We start from the raw sequence: 18,369 nt of genomic DNA on the forward strand, positions 1-18,369 counted from the left end.
ATAAAAAGACACTTTTAGTTCCCTTTTATGAAAATTTACGTTTTTGGTCCTTAAACCATTTTTCTTGACATTTTCCACCCAAACTTTATTTGAATAGTTATATCAATCCAAAACTATTGCAATTGTCATTTCCAGCCTTTATTTGTAAGAAGTTTACATTTTTGTCCCAATTTTCGTAAGTTTTACAATTTTGACCCCAAAATCAAAAACTTTGCATTTCTAGTCCAAAATTTGTAATAAACTCATTTTTAACCCCTGAAAAAGTTTATTTACATTTTAGACCCATAGTTTGTTAAGTTTTCTAATTCAGCCCCTCAAAACCTCATTTATTTCGCAACCTTGGGCCCAAAACTCGTTAGGCCCAATTTTAGGCCCATTAAGCTAAAATTTATGTTGTTGACCCTTTTAAAAGTATTAATTTCATAAAAATCAGATTTTATACAAAAAAAAAAACAAGTTATAACCCTCGTAAAACCGACAATTTACAATTTACACCCAATCTTTTTTATTTTTGCAAAAATGACACTTGTAAGGTTCGTTGGTTTTGTTTTTCACTTTTTAAACTTAAGGAACTTTTAGATCTCTGATGTATGTTGTTTATTATGTTTTTGTTTATGATTCTTTTACCCTTATTGCTATAGATCTTGAAATATAACAAATATTATATATTATCACAACCAAAAACTAAAGAAATCACATATAGCATGCAAACACAGATAGACCATTACATAATACTTCTATTCTCCCCCCAAAAACAAGTAAAAACCGAAAACAAGGGGGTATGAACTCACCTTGCTTAGTTGTTTCGGTTATAAAGAAGATGTGAAGAAGATTTTCGGTCCTAGCAAGCCTCCTTGAGTTGATTTCGAACTTAAGAAGCTTCTAAGTTGTTCATTGAATAAAGCTTTGTAAGAAAGAGTTCTAGATGTTGTAGTGGAAGAAGATGTTTGTGGTTGATAGCACTTACCATAGGTTGACAACACTTGATGAAGATCCTTGAATCCAAGCTAAATTTTCGAGATTTCTTTGAAGGAAGAAGGAAGATGATCTTTGAGAGTAATGGAGAGAATTTGTGTAATGTGTGTGTGTTCCTCTCGGCCGAAGATAAGAAGAGAGAGGAGTGAAATGACCATTATGGATGTATGTTGTTCCATTCATGGGGATATGAAGGGTAATATGGAGGTGGCACCTCTTAAAGTTAACTCTCCCCATAATACTTATTTTCCCTTTTTTTTCTTTTTTTATACTTGGGCCGATATTTGGGCTACGAGGAAGGTGGTAATTTGATTTGGTCCACTTCTTGTCTTTGTTGGAAATTATTAGGTCCATAAAGAAGTTTCGACCCATTGGGCCCTTAGGGTAGTTTACGGCCCAATTTGCATAAACGAATGAATTTTATGTCCCATTAGGGCTTATTGGATTTGTTATGGCCCAGTAAGGCCCATTAAGGTAAACCAAGTAATTTTGGATTCATTACGGCCCAAAATGTTAAGTTTTATGAAAGTGGGTCCAATTAGGGTCCATTTAAGGGTCCTAAGCCCAAAATCGTCAAATTAGAACCTTATTGGTCCATTAGGCGCAATAAGGAAATCCTAGTCCAGAATAGACTTAAACCAGGATTTTTAATGTTTCCAATATTTTGTTGACCATTTGAAGTGTTTGTATAGAGTGTTTGATGGAATTTTGTTGTTATTGAATAAACATCATGCATACTTTCAAGTTTTACTCACAAATGTTAGTCTTTTTAATGTTTACAAAAGCCTTAGAATTCCTAGTTGTGACAGTCTCGCACCCCGAAATACTCACGAACTCTCTGATATCATCCCACAACATATCATGATTCCTCACTTTCTTCATCTACTCATCTGCTACATACTACGGTACTAATAAGGCCCTCTCCTGGGACTTGGTAGTGACCTCTGCCACAGTCTCAATAATCTGACAAAGACCCATAAACTCTCATGCCAACTGCTATACCTCAATTTACGGAGCAAACTCCACTAGAAAAACGGTTGATAAATCATAGTATAACACAACATTAATAGCATCATCACCCAGTTCACTACCAATCTCTTTACACCAATCGCATGCCCAGGCTATCAACAGCCAGGAAGCATATTTGACCTTCACCTCCTTAGGGTAGAACTTGTCCAGGATGCGTTAGCCATATCTGATAACCACCTCATACTAAGAATGGGGTCCCCAACCCCAGGATAGTTTCGAGCTCTGCAAGCTCGAAACTCCCAAATCGTCATCGCATGTGTCCCTATCATAGTCATCACCTCAGAGAAAAATGTGCTCATCCTCTCATACAGGACCTCTAAAATGCCCTCCTTTAGTGTACCGAAGATCACGGGAGTCTAGTCAATTATATTGTGCGTAATCTCAGCTGGAATAAACTCCCTCGTCTGATCATAGAGTTTCTAGGCTCCAAAGTCCGAGTCTGATCCCTTGCCGGCACCAGAACTGCCATTTGGTCTACCACGTAACATCACCATGCTAGAAACATACCATAACAACCATCCAAATACTCATCTAAAATCAAGAGATCACATACGCTCTACAAGTTTCCTGGTCTCATCACAACCCTCCTTGAATCGAGTACGGATCCTCTTCTTTCAGTAGTACAGGCCCATACTACCTTCCACATCTATCCGTACTTTCCTTAAGGATTGCCTTGACTTCACCAATTCATTTTCACTACTACTCCTCACCGCACTAATCTCATCCTAGGCTTACTCTAGGGTGATCTCTGACTTACTCTCCGCCATCAGCTACATAAGAAGTCCCTGCTATCTCTCCCAAACTAGCTCGTGATACATATTACTAAGGCCATATAATTTTTCGAATGAGAGGTCCTACCCTACAACGGTTGGACTCAAAAAAGAGCTGCGAAATAAGGCTAGACCTAACTTTTAGAAATTATTGAGTCCTTTTAATATGTAACTAATTGAATTCATCTATTAATTAATTAAAGATAACAAGAACTCCTAAAAGCAGAAAGCCAGCAACATTCGAGCATTATGAAAGCAAAACCAGGCATATCCTAAACAGGCCATCATATCTATGACTAATCGGTACTAGCATGCAGTTCAATAAGCACATACAGTAAGCATACAAGGCATCCTTCCTAGATTCTTAACCCTAATCTAGCATACAATTCACATATTCTTACTTCACATCATAACATCACTTATATGGGTCCCTTGGGGAAAACTGACTTGAGCTAGGCTGATTGCACGCATAACACTCCTTGTTCTTTATAAAAAAACACTTAATTCCAATTTTAGAAAAATCAATTTTCTTATAAAAACCTTTCATACACTTGATTTGTGTCCAGACACACCCGAGAGTGTGTCCGAATCCCTCAAACCAGGGCACTAATACCAACTTGTAACATCCCAAAAATCATAACCAAAAATTTCATTTTTAATTACGTAATTATAAAACCAATAGTCTGAAAACATCAGTAGTATCATCCCATATCAAAACCCTTATGTTAATAAAAAAAACATGTCATAAGATAATAACATCAAAGTATAACTCCCGAAGATCTCATGTGCGGAAAATGTAGTGTGATGCACTATGATCATGTCGACTCCTTTCCTTTCGAAGAAGAAGTACCTGAAACCGAAACTGAAAATCGTAAGCACGAATGTAACACCGTAAATTTCAAAACAATTTTTCGCATTTTATAAAAACATAATTCATTTATTACTCATAAAAACATCATTGTTTAAAACTCAATTCATAGCATATATCAATCCCAAGATCTCACAGCATAAAAAAAAATCCCGAGTGTGTACTGATCAAGCCGGCGCCTTCCCGCGATCCTCACTAGTACCTGAAACACATAACACGTAACACTGTAAGCACGAAGCTTAGTGAGTTCCCCAAAATAACATATATAACACATATTATCCACTCAAGGCTATAACTCTGTGGGTCCGTGCACCCAAACTCTGTGAACCCTCAGGTTCTATCTCTGTGAACCTTCCGGTTCTAACTTTGTAACATGCACAGCATAAATCACATAGCACTACTAGAAAAACAGACCTTTAATGACGTGCTTTTTACGACACGCGCTGATTAATGATACGCAAAAGGACGTGCCCTTAAAATAGTGTTATCTCTCCAAAATATTTAAGGATGTACGTCACGTATTATTGCGTGCCCTTAATTAGTGTATCAAGAAAAAAAATAAAAACACGGAGGGCGCTTTGTCTTAAACGCACGTCGTCTGTACCTGTCGCTTTATAATTTTAATGAAATGCATTTTTATTAGACAAGGGGGAAACAAAATCTCCAAATTTTTGAAAACCCGCCTTGTTTTTTCTATCTTCTATCTATCTTTCATCCTTGCAATCCAGTCTCCCCTATCTGATACTCTCTCCTCTAGATATCTCTTCTATCTATCTTTCATCCTTGTTTTTTCTATCTTCTATCTACCTTTCAATATTTCTCCATTTCGTATTTTTGGAGCTCAACACCAGCCAAGAACCAGCCATACAGCGGTCAACGGTGGCAAATATTCTCTTTTCTCCACCATTTTCTCCCTCTCAAACGTCTTTATTTCCGTAATTGTTATCGTAAGTGTGAAAATCTATAACTTTTAGCTTTAATTTAAACTTTAAGTTGTTCTCGGGTTATATTGAACCATAGTAAGAACGTGTACTGGATATGGGATACGATTTCATACCGAACGCTTGGGAACACGTCTTGGATGATCCAACAATTTTAAAATTGAACCGACCTTACCTTTATTTGTGTATCTGGAACATAGGAATGATGATTTAGATCGCCGATTGAACTTTGGGAACACCGATTAAAGTTTTGGAATGCCGACTTAACAGCATTTGTGCGTTGGGTGCGTCAACTCAATATATCGTAATAAAATCTCACATTTTCTAGCAATTAATTGTGTATATCTTTATTGTAAGGGGTAGCGATCACTTTAGAGAACCATATACACGATTTCAATTCATTAATTTTAGTCAATTTTATTATATTAAGTTGGTTCTAAACTTCTAACATCGTGCGTTGGGTACATCTTACCGAATTAACCTCCTACCTCTATGTACTCTGTATAAACTTTACTACTATTCAATATGAATTGAAGAATTTTTTTTATTAAACTCAGACCATAGACAAGCTGGGGAAAGCAAACGAAGCAGTGAAAGTTTCTCCTAGACATTTCCGCAACCATCTGATGCCCTAATTGCTTGCAGTTCCAAATATTGAAAAGTTTGCTTATCTCATTAGTGAACAGAGGAAGGTTTCCATCTTTCTGAATTTCTATTTCATAAACATATCTCAACAATGCTAATCTTTTTATCTATTTCAAACAGATATATAAACCAAAAGAATTTGATGAGGTGAAGGTAGTTCCAAAGACCGAAGAAGACACCATGAAAGAATGTAGAACAACAGCTAGAAGACTTGAAAAATGCTAAACTGGTTTGTAAATTGCAATTCAATTCTCCATCTTCCATGTTTACATTTTTTTTGATCAGGTTTAACACTTACAGGTTTGTAAATTTCAATTCAATTATCCATCTTCCATCTTCCATTTTGGACATTTTTGATGTTTACTCGATGTAGTTCCAGGTATAGAGATGAATACAGGGGCTACAGGAGGAGAAGTCGCAACAGAAGCAGGGACAAATATTATGGAAGGGACAGAGAAAGTAGGACCTGTAGTAGGAGTAGGAACCTTGATTATCATAAAAGACATAGGTGGGGGAGGTATGATGGTGAGAGAAGCCTAAGTAGGTCTCCAGTAAGGTAAAAAGACATAAATGCCCTTATCATTGAAAATAGCCCTAGATAGTTTTTTTTTCAGTTTTTGTTTAAAGTTGATCTTTTGTTTTAAATACATGTTGCCTATAATAACAAATTTAATGACTTGTTTGAAATTTTCATATCCCTAGAACTCTGTCTGCAAAGATGAGTATCTTGGAGAGTATATGGGTGAACTGATCTCCCATCTAGAAGCAAATGTCTGAGGGATTTTATATGATTGTATAAACTCATCTTTCCTTTTCAATTTGAATGCTAAGGCAAGCAGTTCCTTTTCATATGACTTTGTGTGTGTACTATCTAATATCTAACTATATATATTATTAATTAGCTTTTGAAACTTGTTTATACACATTTTTTAAAAAGGAAACAAAATGAAATTTGTTCTGACAACACATCAGCAGCAACAAAATGATTTTTTTATGGAGTACCTCCTGAATTTTAGTCCTTTCTAGACGATTGTGAATGCGTTTGGTTAACTTCGGAATTCATGGGAGTTGCTTTGGGTATAAGGGACAACCGATAACTATACAGTTTCAGATATAAACCAATTCACAATATTAGAATGAACTATAATTATAGGAAATAGGGTTTGATGACTTAAGAATTCACTTCTAATTTAGTGTTTCTATAATACCCATAACCAGTTATTTTAATAAACAGGGGTTGTAGAGAAGATGATTGGACTTGCCCTAGCTGTGGAAATGTGAATTTCTGTTTCAAGAGAACATGCAATATGCGCAATTGTACACAACCTAGACCAGCAGATCATAATTCTGTAATTTCCACATTTTGTTTATATTTATACACCATTTAGCCCCTATTGTTTCATTTTAGTCCCCTCTTTATGTAATTTTCAACTTTTGTTACACTTGTACAACACTACAACTAATTGTTTTACTGTGTTGCAGAAATCTGGTGGAAAGGCAATGCAGACCCCACAAGGGTATGCATCTGCTACTGCTGGTCCATACGTTGGTTCTGGTGCACCTTCGTCAATGTATATTGGTGTACAACCTTATGGCTCCTCTCTCTCTATGCCACCTCCTTATGATGTTCATGTTCCCTCTGCTTATCATTATAGTTATGGAACTCGCCTTTTTGGAGGCAGCAGCCCTTATAGACCCTTCCCACCCCCTACTCTGGTGGCTCAATCATAGGTACACTAAATATAATAACTTTTATTTTTCTCATTTTATAATTGTTATATATATATATATATATATATATATATATATATATATATATATATATATATATATATATATATATATATATTTGTAGTTGGTATGTATGGAGTACCTCCGATGATGGACCGATACTTGCCTTTGGGCCACACTCCAATGGTATGGTTGTATAAGTATTAAAATCTTTTAGTTATAAATTTATAATGAATTGACTGTTTTGACCCTTGAAAATTGATAGGGTCTACGACCTGGGTTTTATCCAGAAGAGAACACAAAGAAAGGTGTTGAAAACATTTTGTATGTTGATTTTATTTTTTGATGAAAAGATGGCTAATGTTATTATTATTATTTTATATTTTAGATGGAAAAAGCGACAATGATTGGGTATGCCCTAATTGTGTAAATCTGAATTTCTCATTTAGGACAGTTTGTAACATGAGAAAATGCAATACACCTAAGCCAGGATCTCAGGTATTTAATATTTTTTTCTTTACACCTAGTTTCATCTTCTGTATTTCTTAAACAACAATTGACTAAATGTTATGATAAAACTTTTTTTTTGTTTGAATTTGTTTCCAGGCTTCAAAGTCAGGAAAGAACTCCAGTAAGTTAAATTTTGGTTTTGGAAATCATAGCTTTGATATTCATAAATCATAAATGATAACGTGTTTGTTTTCAGAAGGAGATATGCCTGATGGGAGTTGGAAGTGTGATCAATGTAACAACATAAACTATCCATTCAGAACAAAATGCAGTAGACAAAACTGTGGTGCTGAAAAACCATCAGAATCCGGGAAATCCCCTTCAGAAGAAGCAGAAGAAAACGATCAGGTCTGTTTACTTTCATCTTCATCAAACTTATGTTGCTTAAAAATGTGTTTCTTTCCATTTACATTTTCTAATTCTATAAAACTTTTTTATAAATGTAAAAGTCAAAAAAGCTATTAGCAGCTCTTTTTTACTCCAGTCAATCATCATCTCCCTTTGGTCATTTTAGCAAAGTTGTTGTTGAAGGGTATAGTCGTCTTTTTATTAATCCACATTTATCTACTCATTTATGGTTGTTGTGTCTTGTCAACTTTGTATCCAATAAAAAATATATTTACAAAAAAATGGTATTTGTGGTCGTTATGAAGAAGGTTGGCTGGATGTTTAAGTCTCAAGGTCTAAGTCAGAAGGAGATATATATAATATGTGATTGATGTTATGAGAAAAGGAAAAAAAATGAATTTTGTTCTGAAAATACATCAGCAGTGACGGTTGGCATAATCAAGGTTTGACATCTTCTAAAAAAATATTATGGCCTCCTACTTTGTCCCATACCAGTTCAGCTTTTGTTGCTTTTCACTAATTGATTCTTTGCAGCCGTTAATCGGGCTCTTCAATTTGGATCCAAACCGAGTGTTTGACATTGTAAGTTCTACCCTTTCTGGTTGTTTTGACTTTGTATTGAAGTTTCAATAAATGAGGTACTTGACTTGACTGTACTCACTGATTTAGGTATTGGAGTGCTTCAAAGTTCAGCCGGATAACAATGTCTTCTTGAACCTGATCCTTGTTTTCCCCAAGGTACAACAGTTAAATATGCCCGATTAACGACTAAAAGGCTATTATAAGGGTGCATGATTCACAATATATTTTCTCAAGGGATGAGATCTATAAAAGAATTGCAATCATTGGGCATGTTTCCTTGGTGTTGGAATTCAAGATTCCTTTCCATGGCTGGCGTGTTTGGTTGCCTTGCCAAAAAAAAAATTCCTTTGTTTTTAAAAGTTTCCTTATTTACTTTTAGGTCAAAATAAATTTGGGAAGTTACGTTTTGATTGGTGATCGCCCTTGGTGAAAATAGGTTAATTGGGGAAGTTTCCTAATTCCCCAAGGTCAGAATAAATTTGCATTCATTATCTAAGCCTTTTTCTGAAAGGCTAATTGTACATTATCCAATCTCTTCTGTTCTGGGCATATTTTGCAGTCTAATGCTTCACAAATTATTGGGTTCAAGTTCAAATATTATCAATGTTTGGAAGTAAATAGTACCGTACCCTTTGGGATCTATCAGCTTACTGCAATACTTGTTAAAAAAGAATTTCTTGATCTTGATAGTATGTAATTATTCATTCATTCATTCAGTTTTTGCTTTCAATAAATTTGTTTCCTTAAGAATCATACTGTATCACCTAGGATAATAATGGGGACTAAGACTTATACGGACATTTCAGTTGGTTACGGAAGAATCTTTGCTTTAGTACATCGTTGCTTTGCTTTTCTTTTCTTTTTATCTCTTCAATGAAAGTTCCTGAATCTAGCTGATGAGGTCTGTTATTTTAGTTGCTTTTTAGTTGCTAATAATTTGGATATGTATTATTTACAGCTTGCTAGAACATGCTATAACTTTTATCAGTCTACACCAACAAAGTTGGCTGGAGAAAACTACTTCCTCCATTCAGGGCAGGTTAGTAGTTTCTCATGATGATGTGTTATGTCTTGTGTAATTAAAAGCTTTTGGGTTTCAGCTTTTTGATTGTGCGCTTAATAAAAGATTTTTGGTTTCAGCTAATGTTCAAGTCATTATTTGTCATCTACACTCGATGGACAACAACATATTTTTTGACATGGAGGATTTGTCTTTTACATGATATCTGAAACAAAGTGTCCCTTAATAGCAATGCAATAATACGTTAGAGAGTTAGGGATTCTATTTTATGCAATCGGTTGTATTTTTTGTATATGATTATTTGTATGACATTAAATTTTATGCAATGCATTGCATGTCATTAACACGCGCGTGTCATTAAATACAATTTTAATTTGAAAATTGGTAAATCTATAAATAATATATTTTTTTAACATTTAAAATTATGATACGCAAAAATGTGTGTCATCTTCATTTATGACATGAACTTTCTTGATAGGGGCTTTCTTGATATGCATTGCATGTCATTAACATGTGCGTCGTAAGGTTACGACACGCGAATGCGTGTCGTCTTCCTTGATGACAGGGCCTTTCTTGATACGTGTTGTGTGTCGTAAACGCGCGTCGTAATTGCGCATCGTAAATGCGCGTCGTCTCTCTTTATGACAGGGCCTTCCTTGACGCGCATTTTCGCGTCATCTGAGCCCTTTACGACGCGCAATGAGCGTCGTAAAAGGCTGTTTTTCTAGTAGTGTAGAATAATGCAGTGCAACATATAACACATATATAGCATACAACACTGTATCACATAACCCTGATTACCTACTCAAGGTAAAGTATAGTGAGAAGACTCACCTCAGACTCTTGTAAATCCCTGACTCGGTAGAAGTATTGCCTAGCCTCCGCCTATTCACACAAAGTAAAAATCCTCATAAATATAAAACTCGAGGATAGACTCAACCCTCTATTGTCACCCTCAGAAGGGTAAAAGACTATTTTACCCCCCTCTGACTCAAGGACTCCATTGTTGACCAAACCCTAAAAGAGAACAAAAGTCAACGGTCAAACTTTGACCCAACTCGCCGAGTGCACTCCGGTGACTTGGCGAGTACACACATGACTCCTAACTCTTTGTCCCGCTTGGCACGTAGAGTCCGTCCCTAAACTCGATGAGTCACATCAGGCATGAATCGCGGGGCCACCCCGACTCAACTCGTCGAGTTAAAAGAACAACCTGACGAGTACAACCTTGAACTTCAGTCCTCTAATCTCCTTCTGACTCACTGAGTCATCCCCCAACTCGGCAGTCCACTCACTGAATGATTAATGGGCAACCTTCATACTACTCGCCGAGTCTGTTCTTGGGATTCGGCGAGTTCATGCCATGCACACTCTCAAAACAACTTCTGAGGTTAGATCCGTCCAATACAATCATAGATCTGGCCTCCCCAAGGATGATAATCACGTAAAGCTAACATCTTGGTGCTCACGCAAAGGCTTAAAGGCCTTATTTGAAGATATTACCACTAAAATGACATCCAATGCTCATAACCCCCATTAACACTCATAAAGCTCAAGGTAAAAGGGTCTTTGGACCTCTTTGGGTCCAGATCTACAACACCAACACGAGAAGGGACCAATTACTCAATAACCTTCCTCTAAAAGGGGCTAAAAAGCCCTAACTCTAGGAATTACACCATAAACTGAAGAAGGGTCGAATGAATACCTCAAAATGAAGTCTCTGAGCCCTGAAATCACTGGATTAGCAGCCTCTTCAGCCTCCTCTTGCCTTGGTCCTCTTCTATTTGCAAAAACACCAACAAGTGATCAAGAAATGGCTCCTTTCCTCTCACAAACGCTCTAGCTCACTTAGGGTTTCTCTCTGGGGTCTGGTAGCCGCAAATGACGGCCATAAGGCCCCTTAAATAGGCCCCAAAGCCGAGGAATTAGGGTTTCATTAAACATCGTGGACTCGCCGTGTCCTCGGGGTGACTCGCCGAGTCCAGCCATCCACCCGGATAATGATTCGCGTCTATAGTCGGCGAGTCTACGCACCAACTCGCCGAGTTCTTCCACAAAAGTTGAAATAAAATGAATAAATATAATACCTAAAATTCTGGATGTTACAATTTTCCCCCACTTGAATCAGACTTCGCCCTCGAAGTCTTATCCTTGAAATAGCTCCGGATGCTGCTCACGCATCTCCCGCTCCGGCTCCCAAGTCAACTCGGATCCTCTCCGATGTTGCCACTGAACCTGCACCAGAGGCACCTCCCTGTTCCTCAGAACCTTGATCTTCCGATCCACAATCGCAACTGGTCTCTCCGCGTAGTTCAGGCTCGCATCCACCTGAATATCCTCTAACGGCACTACCGCCGACTCGTCGGCTATACACTTCCTCAACTGAGACACGTGGAAGGTATTATGAATCCGCTACAACTCTGTGGGTAGCTCCAAGCGATACGCTACCCTTCCCACCCTCGTGATCACGCTGAACGGCCCAATATACCGCGGCCCTAGCTTGCCCCTCTTCCTGAATCGAATCACTCCTTTCCAAGGAGATACCTTTAAGAGAACATAATCACCGACCTGGAACTCAAGCTCGGATCGTCGCCTATCCGCATAACTCTTCTGGCGACTTTGAGCGGTCAACAATCTCTGCCTGACCCGCTGTATCTGCTCTGTCGTCTGAAGCACAATCTTCGTGCTACCCATCACTCGTTGCCCTACCTCTCCCCAACAAATGGGAGTCCGACACCTCCTCACATACAGCAACTCAAAGGGCGGCATACCAATGCTCAAATGATGGTTGTTGTTGTAGGAGAACTCCGCTAAGGGCAAATAAGTGTCCCAACTTGCGCCAAAATCCAACACGCATGCTCAGAGCATGTCCTCGAGCGTCTGAATCGTCCGCTTGCTCTGACCGTCATTCTGTGGGTGGTATACGGTACTAAAATGCAGCCTCGTACCCAACTTCTCATGGAATTTCTTCCAAAATCTAGAAGTGAAACGCACATCTCGATCTAACACAATCGAGATCAGCACCCCATGTCGCGCTACCACCTCTCTCACATATACCTCTGCTAACTTCTTCGCGGAAGAACTCTCACTAATGGCGAGAAAGTGAGCACTCTTTGTCAAACGGTCTACTATCACCCAAATCGCATCGACACCCCTCGCCGTTCTCGGCAATTTGGTGATAAAATCCATGGATATCTGCTCCCATTTCCACTTTGGGACTTCCAGTGGCTGCAACTTACCATGCGGTCTCTGATGTTTGGCCTTAACCCTACGACAGGTTAGGCACCTCTCAACAAACCACGCTACATCTCTCTTCATACAGGGCCACCAATATTCCCTTTTAAGATCCAGAAACATCTTAGTGGCCCCAGGATGGATAGAGAATCTCGATCTATGCGCCTCCTCCATCAAGATGGTACACGTTCCTCCAACAAACGGTACCCAAATCCGACCCTGGAAGGTCATAAGCCCTCTGATATCGGTCACGAACTCTGACACCTGTCCGATAACTCGCTCTCTCTTACGGTTCTCCGGTCTTACTGCCTCAGCCTGAGCCCCTCTGATGGTGTCCAACACCGGAGTCATCATCGTTAATCTCAAACAAATATCCTGAATCGGGGCGCTCTCTGCCCTACGACTCAGGGCGTCGGCTACGACATTAGCCTTGCCCGGGTGGTACATGATATCGCAGTCATAATCCTTTACTACATCCAACCATCTCCTCTGAAACATGTTCAGGTTTGGCTGATCCATCAAATACTTCAAACTCTCGTGGTCTGTGTATATCATACACCGAACCCCATACAGATAATGGCGCCAAATCTTGAGGGCGAACACCACAGCCCCCAACTCTAGATCGTGGGTGGGATACCTTGCCTCATGGGGCTTCAGCTGCCGCGATGCATACGCGATCACATGCCCCCTCTGCATCAACACCGCGCCCAACCCATATATCGATGCGTCACAATACACCACGAAGTCCTCCATTCCCTCTGGAAGAGCCAACACCGGGGCTTCGCACAATCTCTGGCGAAGAGTCTCAAATGAGGTCTGCTGCTCTGGGCCCTAGCTGAACACCACACCCTTCCGGGTCAACCTGGTGAGAGGAACGGCAATCTTGGAGAAATCCCTGATGAACCTCCGATAATAGCCAGCCAACCCTAGAAAACTCCTGATCTCAGAAGGAGATTTCGACACCTCCTAACTCGTCACCGCCTCGATCTTGGCCGGATCGACCAAAATCCCCTTTTGGTTAACGAGGTGACCAAGGAACTGCACCTCCCATAACAAAAAATCGCACTTGGAGAATTTGGCGTAAAGCCTCTCCGATCTCAGCATACTGAGGATTTCTCGTAAATGCTCCTCATGCTGCTCCCTGGATGTCGAATACACCAAAATATCATCAATGAACATAATCACTGATCGATCCAGCATCGGTCTGCATACCTTGTTCATGAGATCCATGAACACTGCAGGCGCATTGGTGAGCCCGAATGGCATCACCACGAACTCATAATGCCCATAACGAGTCCTGAATGCGGTCTTCTGGATATCCTCCTCGCGCACCCTCATCTGATGATATCCAGACCTCAGATCAATCTTGGAAAACCAAGACGCTCCCTGCAGCAGATCGAACAAATCATTGATCCTCGGAAAAGGATAACGATTCTTGACCGTTAACTTATTCAGCTCTCGATAATCAATGCACATTCGGTTCGAACCATCCTTTTTCTTCATAAAAAGGATTGGTGCTCCCCACAACGAGCTGCTTGGCCGAATAAACCCCTTCCCCAGCAGCTCCTGAAGCTGCGAGGATAACTCCTGCATCTCTGGAGGTGCAAGGCAATAGGGTGCCTTGGCAATAGGTGCTGCCCCTGGAATCAAATTAATGCGAAACTCAACCTGCCTCTCGGGAGGCACACCCGGTAACTCCTCGGGAAAGACATCCGGGAATTCACGCACTATCAGAACCTCCTCAACCGTACTTGGTCTCTCTGCACCAACCCTCGTATCCATCACATACGCTACAAAACCACTACAGCCCGGCTGTAGACTCTGCCTCGCTCTGGCAGCCGAACAAAATGCTGAATCGGGACGGGTACCCTCGTCGTACACCGTAAGAACTCCCCCACTTGGGTCTCGTATAGTCACCAGCTGCCGCTCGTAGTCGATAACTGCTCGAAATCTGCTCAACCAATCCATGCCTACGATGTCACAGATGTCCCCCATCGTAATCGGGACCAAATCAATAGGAAACTCTACACCGAAAATCTCGAGTACACATCCTCGAATCACCTCCATAGCATATAATGCTCTCTCGTCAGCGATGGAGACTCTTAGAGGTCGACTCAACGCCTCTCGACTAATACTGATGTGCTGACTAAAAGCCAACGATATAAAAGATCGACTCGCACCCGAGTCAAATAACACCAAAGCAGGTACAGAACTCATAAGAAAAGTACCTACGCATATCATAATATAAGCACAAAATCCTAGACATTAAATTAAATACATGAAAGAATACATACCAGCCACGACATCGGGCGCTGCGCAGACCTCTTCCGCAGTCAACTGGAAGGCTCTCCCACGAGCCTTCGGCGTCTCGGTCTTCACCGGCCGAATATCCGAAGCTCTAATAGCAGCAGGGGCAGACCCCTGAGAAGCTCCCTATGCTGACCCTCACAGCAGCGAACACTCGGCCTTCCGGTGTCTGGTCTGGTTGCAGTGGAAACACACTGCAAACCCCTTGGGGCAGTCCTTGGCAATATGCCCCTCCTTGCCACATTTGTAGCAAGATCCAGCTCTACAAACTCCATCATGACTCTTGCCGCACTTTCCACAAGTGCGGCCCTTCTGGCTCCCTGCTCTCGGATCAGCGGGCTTGGCCCGCTTGGCTGCCGGCTGGGACTGTGCCGGTCGCCGATCCCTCCCTTGAGACTCCGCCTCCTCCCTAGCTTGAGTCTCTAGCTCGATCTCCCTCTTCCGGGCATTTTCCTGAAGCTCGGCAAATGTCCGGTACGAGGAGTTTGCCACGAACTCACGAATAACTCTCCTTAAAATACTCAGATAACGGCTCATACGTGCCTGCGCAGTAGACACGTGCTCAGGGCAGAACATCGCCCTCTCATGAAACATCCTGGTAATAACCGTAACAGACTCCATACCCTGCTTGAGGGTCAAAAACTCTTGTGCCAACCGATCTCGTTCCACCGGGGGAACGTACTCATCACGAAACATGGCGGTGAACCTCTCCCAGGTCACCGCAGCAAGCTCTGCTGGAGAATAGTGTGCTGTCATGAACTTCCACCAGTGCTTCGCCCCCAGACGAAGCTGGTTGAGCGCAAACCAAACCCTCAAGTGCTCCGGGCACGAGCATATATAGAAACACCCTTCAATGTCAGATACCCATCTCATCTCTGTAATCGGATCCTGCATCCCATCAAACTCGGGTGGCTTCGTGTTGCTGAACTCCCTGAACAACAACGAGTCACCCCCCTGCGGCCTAGCAGCAGCGACGGCTGCGGTGGCCGCTGCAACAGCAGCCTCAGAAAGAGCGGCATAACGCTCGTCAAAAGTCTCAATCAGTGTGGTCTTGATAGACCTTAACATCTCTGGTATCTCTGCCCTGATGGCCATAGCCACCTCCTCATGGATGATCCGGCGGATCTCCTCATAACTAGTCTCGCTGCTCTCTGGCGCATGACGTGTCCTCACCATGATCTACCTCTGAAATACAACATACGATATATTAGAAACTCACTCGAGCATACTCGCCTCAATAACTCATCCCTCCTTGATCCCTGGCATCCCGAAGATTCTTACTTGAACTGTACACCGTCCCGGTGTTTTCAGTAGTACGGGCCCAATACTACCGTCCACACCGCGTCAGTATACACCCCAAGTCCTCCTCCTAGGATCCACTATCTAACAGATCTCTAATAAGCTCCTCACTGCTACCTACTATCTCTCAAGCATCTCATAGCAGCTCACCTCTCCCTAGGCTAAGGAATCACAAATCATGCCACTCTAGTCCTAATAGGAATACCTAGCCCACTCTAGCACGAGAATAAATCATATCAATCTCATAAGCATATAACATAAGGGTATTTTGGGAAATCACCGTTCGGGCACTGACAGATCGTACACACGACTCTGCTCTGCGTTATCCAAAAATCTTTGACTCTTTTTAGAAAACTTGGTTCTCTTTTGAAAATATTTCTCAGATCCTCAGTTTGAGTTCAAATACGCCCGAAGGTGTACTCGAATCCCTCAAACCAAGGCTCTGATACCAACTTGTAACACCGTAAATTTCAAAACAACTTTTCGCATTTTATAAAAACATAATTCATTTATTACTCATAAAAACATCATTGTTTAAAACTCAATTCATAGCATATATCAATCCCAAGATCTCATAGCATAAAACAAATCCCGAGTGTGTACTGATCAGGCCGGCGCCTTCTCGCGATCCTCACTAATACCTGAAACAAATAACACATAACACTGTAAGCACGAAGCTTACTGAGTTCCCCAAAATACCATACATAACACATATTAGCCACTCGAGGCTATAACTCTGCGGGTCCGTGCACCCAAACTCTGTGAACCCTCAGGTTCTATCTCTGTGAACCTTCTGGTTCTAACTCTGTAATATGCACAACATAAATCACATAGAATAATGCAGTGCAACACATAACACATATATAGCATACAACACTGTATCACATAACCCTGATTACCTACTCAAGGTAAAGTATAGTGAGAAGACTCACCTCAGACTCTCGTAAATCCCTGACTCGGTAAAAGTATTGCCTAGCCTCCGCCTATTCACACAAAGTAAATATCCTCATAAATATAAAACTCGAGGCTAGACTCGACCCTCTATTGTCACCCTTAGAAGGGTAAAAGACTATTTTACCCCCCTCTCGACTCAAGGACTCCATTGTTGACCAAACCCTAAAAGTCAACAAAAGTCAACGGTCAAACTTTGACCCTACTCGCCAAGTGCACTCCGGTGACTCGGCGAGTACACACATGACTCCTAACTCTTTGTCGCGCTTGGCACGTCGAGTCCCTCCCTAAACTTGACGAGTCACATCAGGCATGAATCGCGGGGCCACCCCGACTCAACTCGCCAAGTTTCAAGAACAACCTGGCGAGTACAGCCTTGAACTTCAGTCCTCTAATCCCCTTCTGACTCACTGAGTCATCCCCCAACTCGGCAGTCCACTCACTGAATGATTAATGAGCAACCCTCATACTACTCGCCGAGTCTGTTCTTGGGACTCGGCGAGTTCATGCCATGCACACTCTCAAAACAACCTCTGAGGTCAGATCCGTCCCATACAATCACAGATCTGGCCTCCCCAATCATGATAATCACGTAAAGCTAACATCTTGGTGCTCATGCAAAGGCTTAAAGGCCTTATTTGAAGATATGACCACTAAAATGACATCCAAAGCTCATAACCCCCATTAACACTCATAAAGCTCAAGCGAAAAGGGTCTTTGGACCTCTTTGGGTCCAGATCTAAAGCACCAACACGAGAAGGGACCAATTACTCAATAACCTTCCTCTAAAAGGGGCTAAAAAGCCCTAACTCTAGGAATTACACCATAAACTGAAGAAGGGTCGAATGAATACCTCAAAATGAAGTCTCTAAGCCCTGGAATCACTGGATTAGCACCCTCTTTAGCCTCCTCTTGCCTTGGTCCTCTTATATTTGCAAAAACACCAACAAGTGATCAAGAAATGGCTCCTTTCCTCTCACAAACGCTCTAGCTCACTTAGGGTTTCTCTCTGGGGTCTGGTAGCCGCAAATGACGGCCATAAGGCCCCTTAAATAGGCCCCAAACCCGAGGAATTAGGGTTTCATTAAACAGCGTGGACTCGCCGAGTCCTTGGGGCGACTCCCCGAGTCCAGCCATCCACCCGGATAATGATTCGCG

The 18,369-nt window shown here is 41.3% G+C and overlaps 1 pseudogene; it reads left to right on the forward strand.

The window, feature by feature from the left end:
- The first annotated feature begins 5,075 nt into the window (after window positions 1-5,075).
- LOC111911515 (uncharacterized) lies at window positions 5,076-9,622 on the forward strand (annotated as a pseudogene).
- The last annotated feature ends 8,747 nt before the right edge of the window (window positions 9,623-18,369 follow it).

The sequence above is a fragment of the Lactuca sativa genome, chromosome 5 (genome assembly GCF_002870075.4).
Source record: "Lactuca sativa cultivar Salinas chromosome 5, Lsat_Salinas_v11, whole genome shotgun sequence".
NCBI classification, from domain to species: Eukaryota; Viridiplantae; Streptophyta; class Magnoliopsida; order Asterales; family Asteraceae; genus Lactuca; species Lactuca sativa.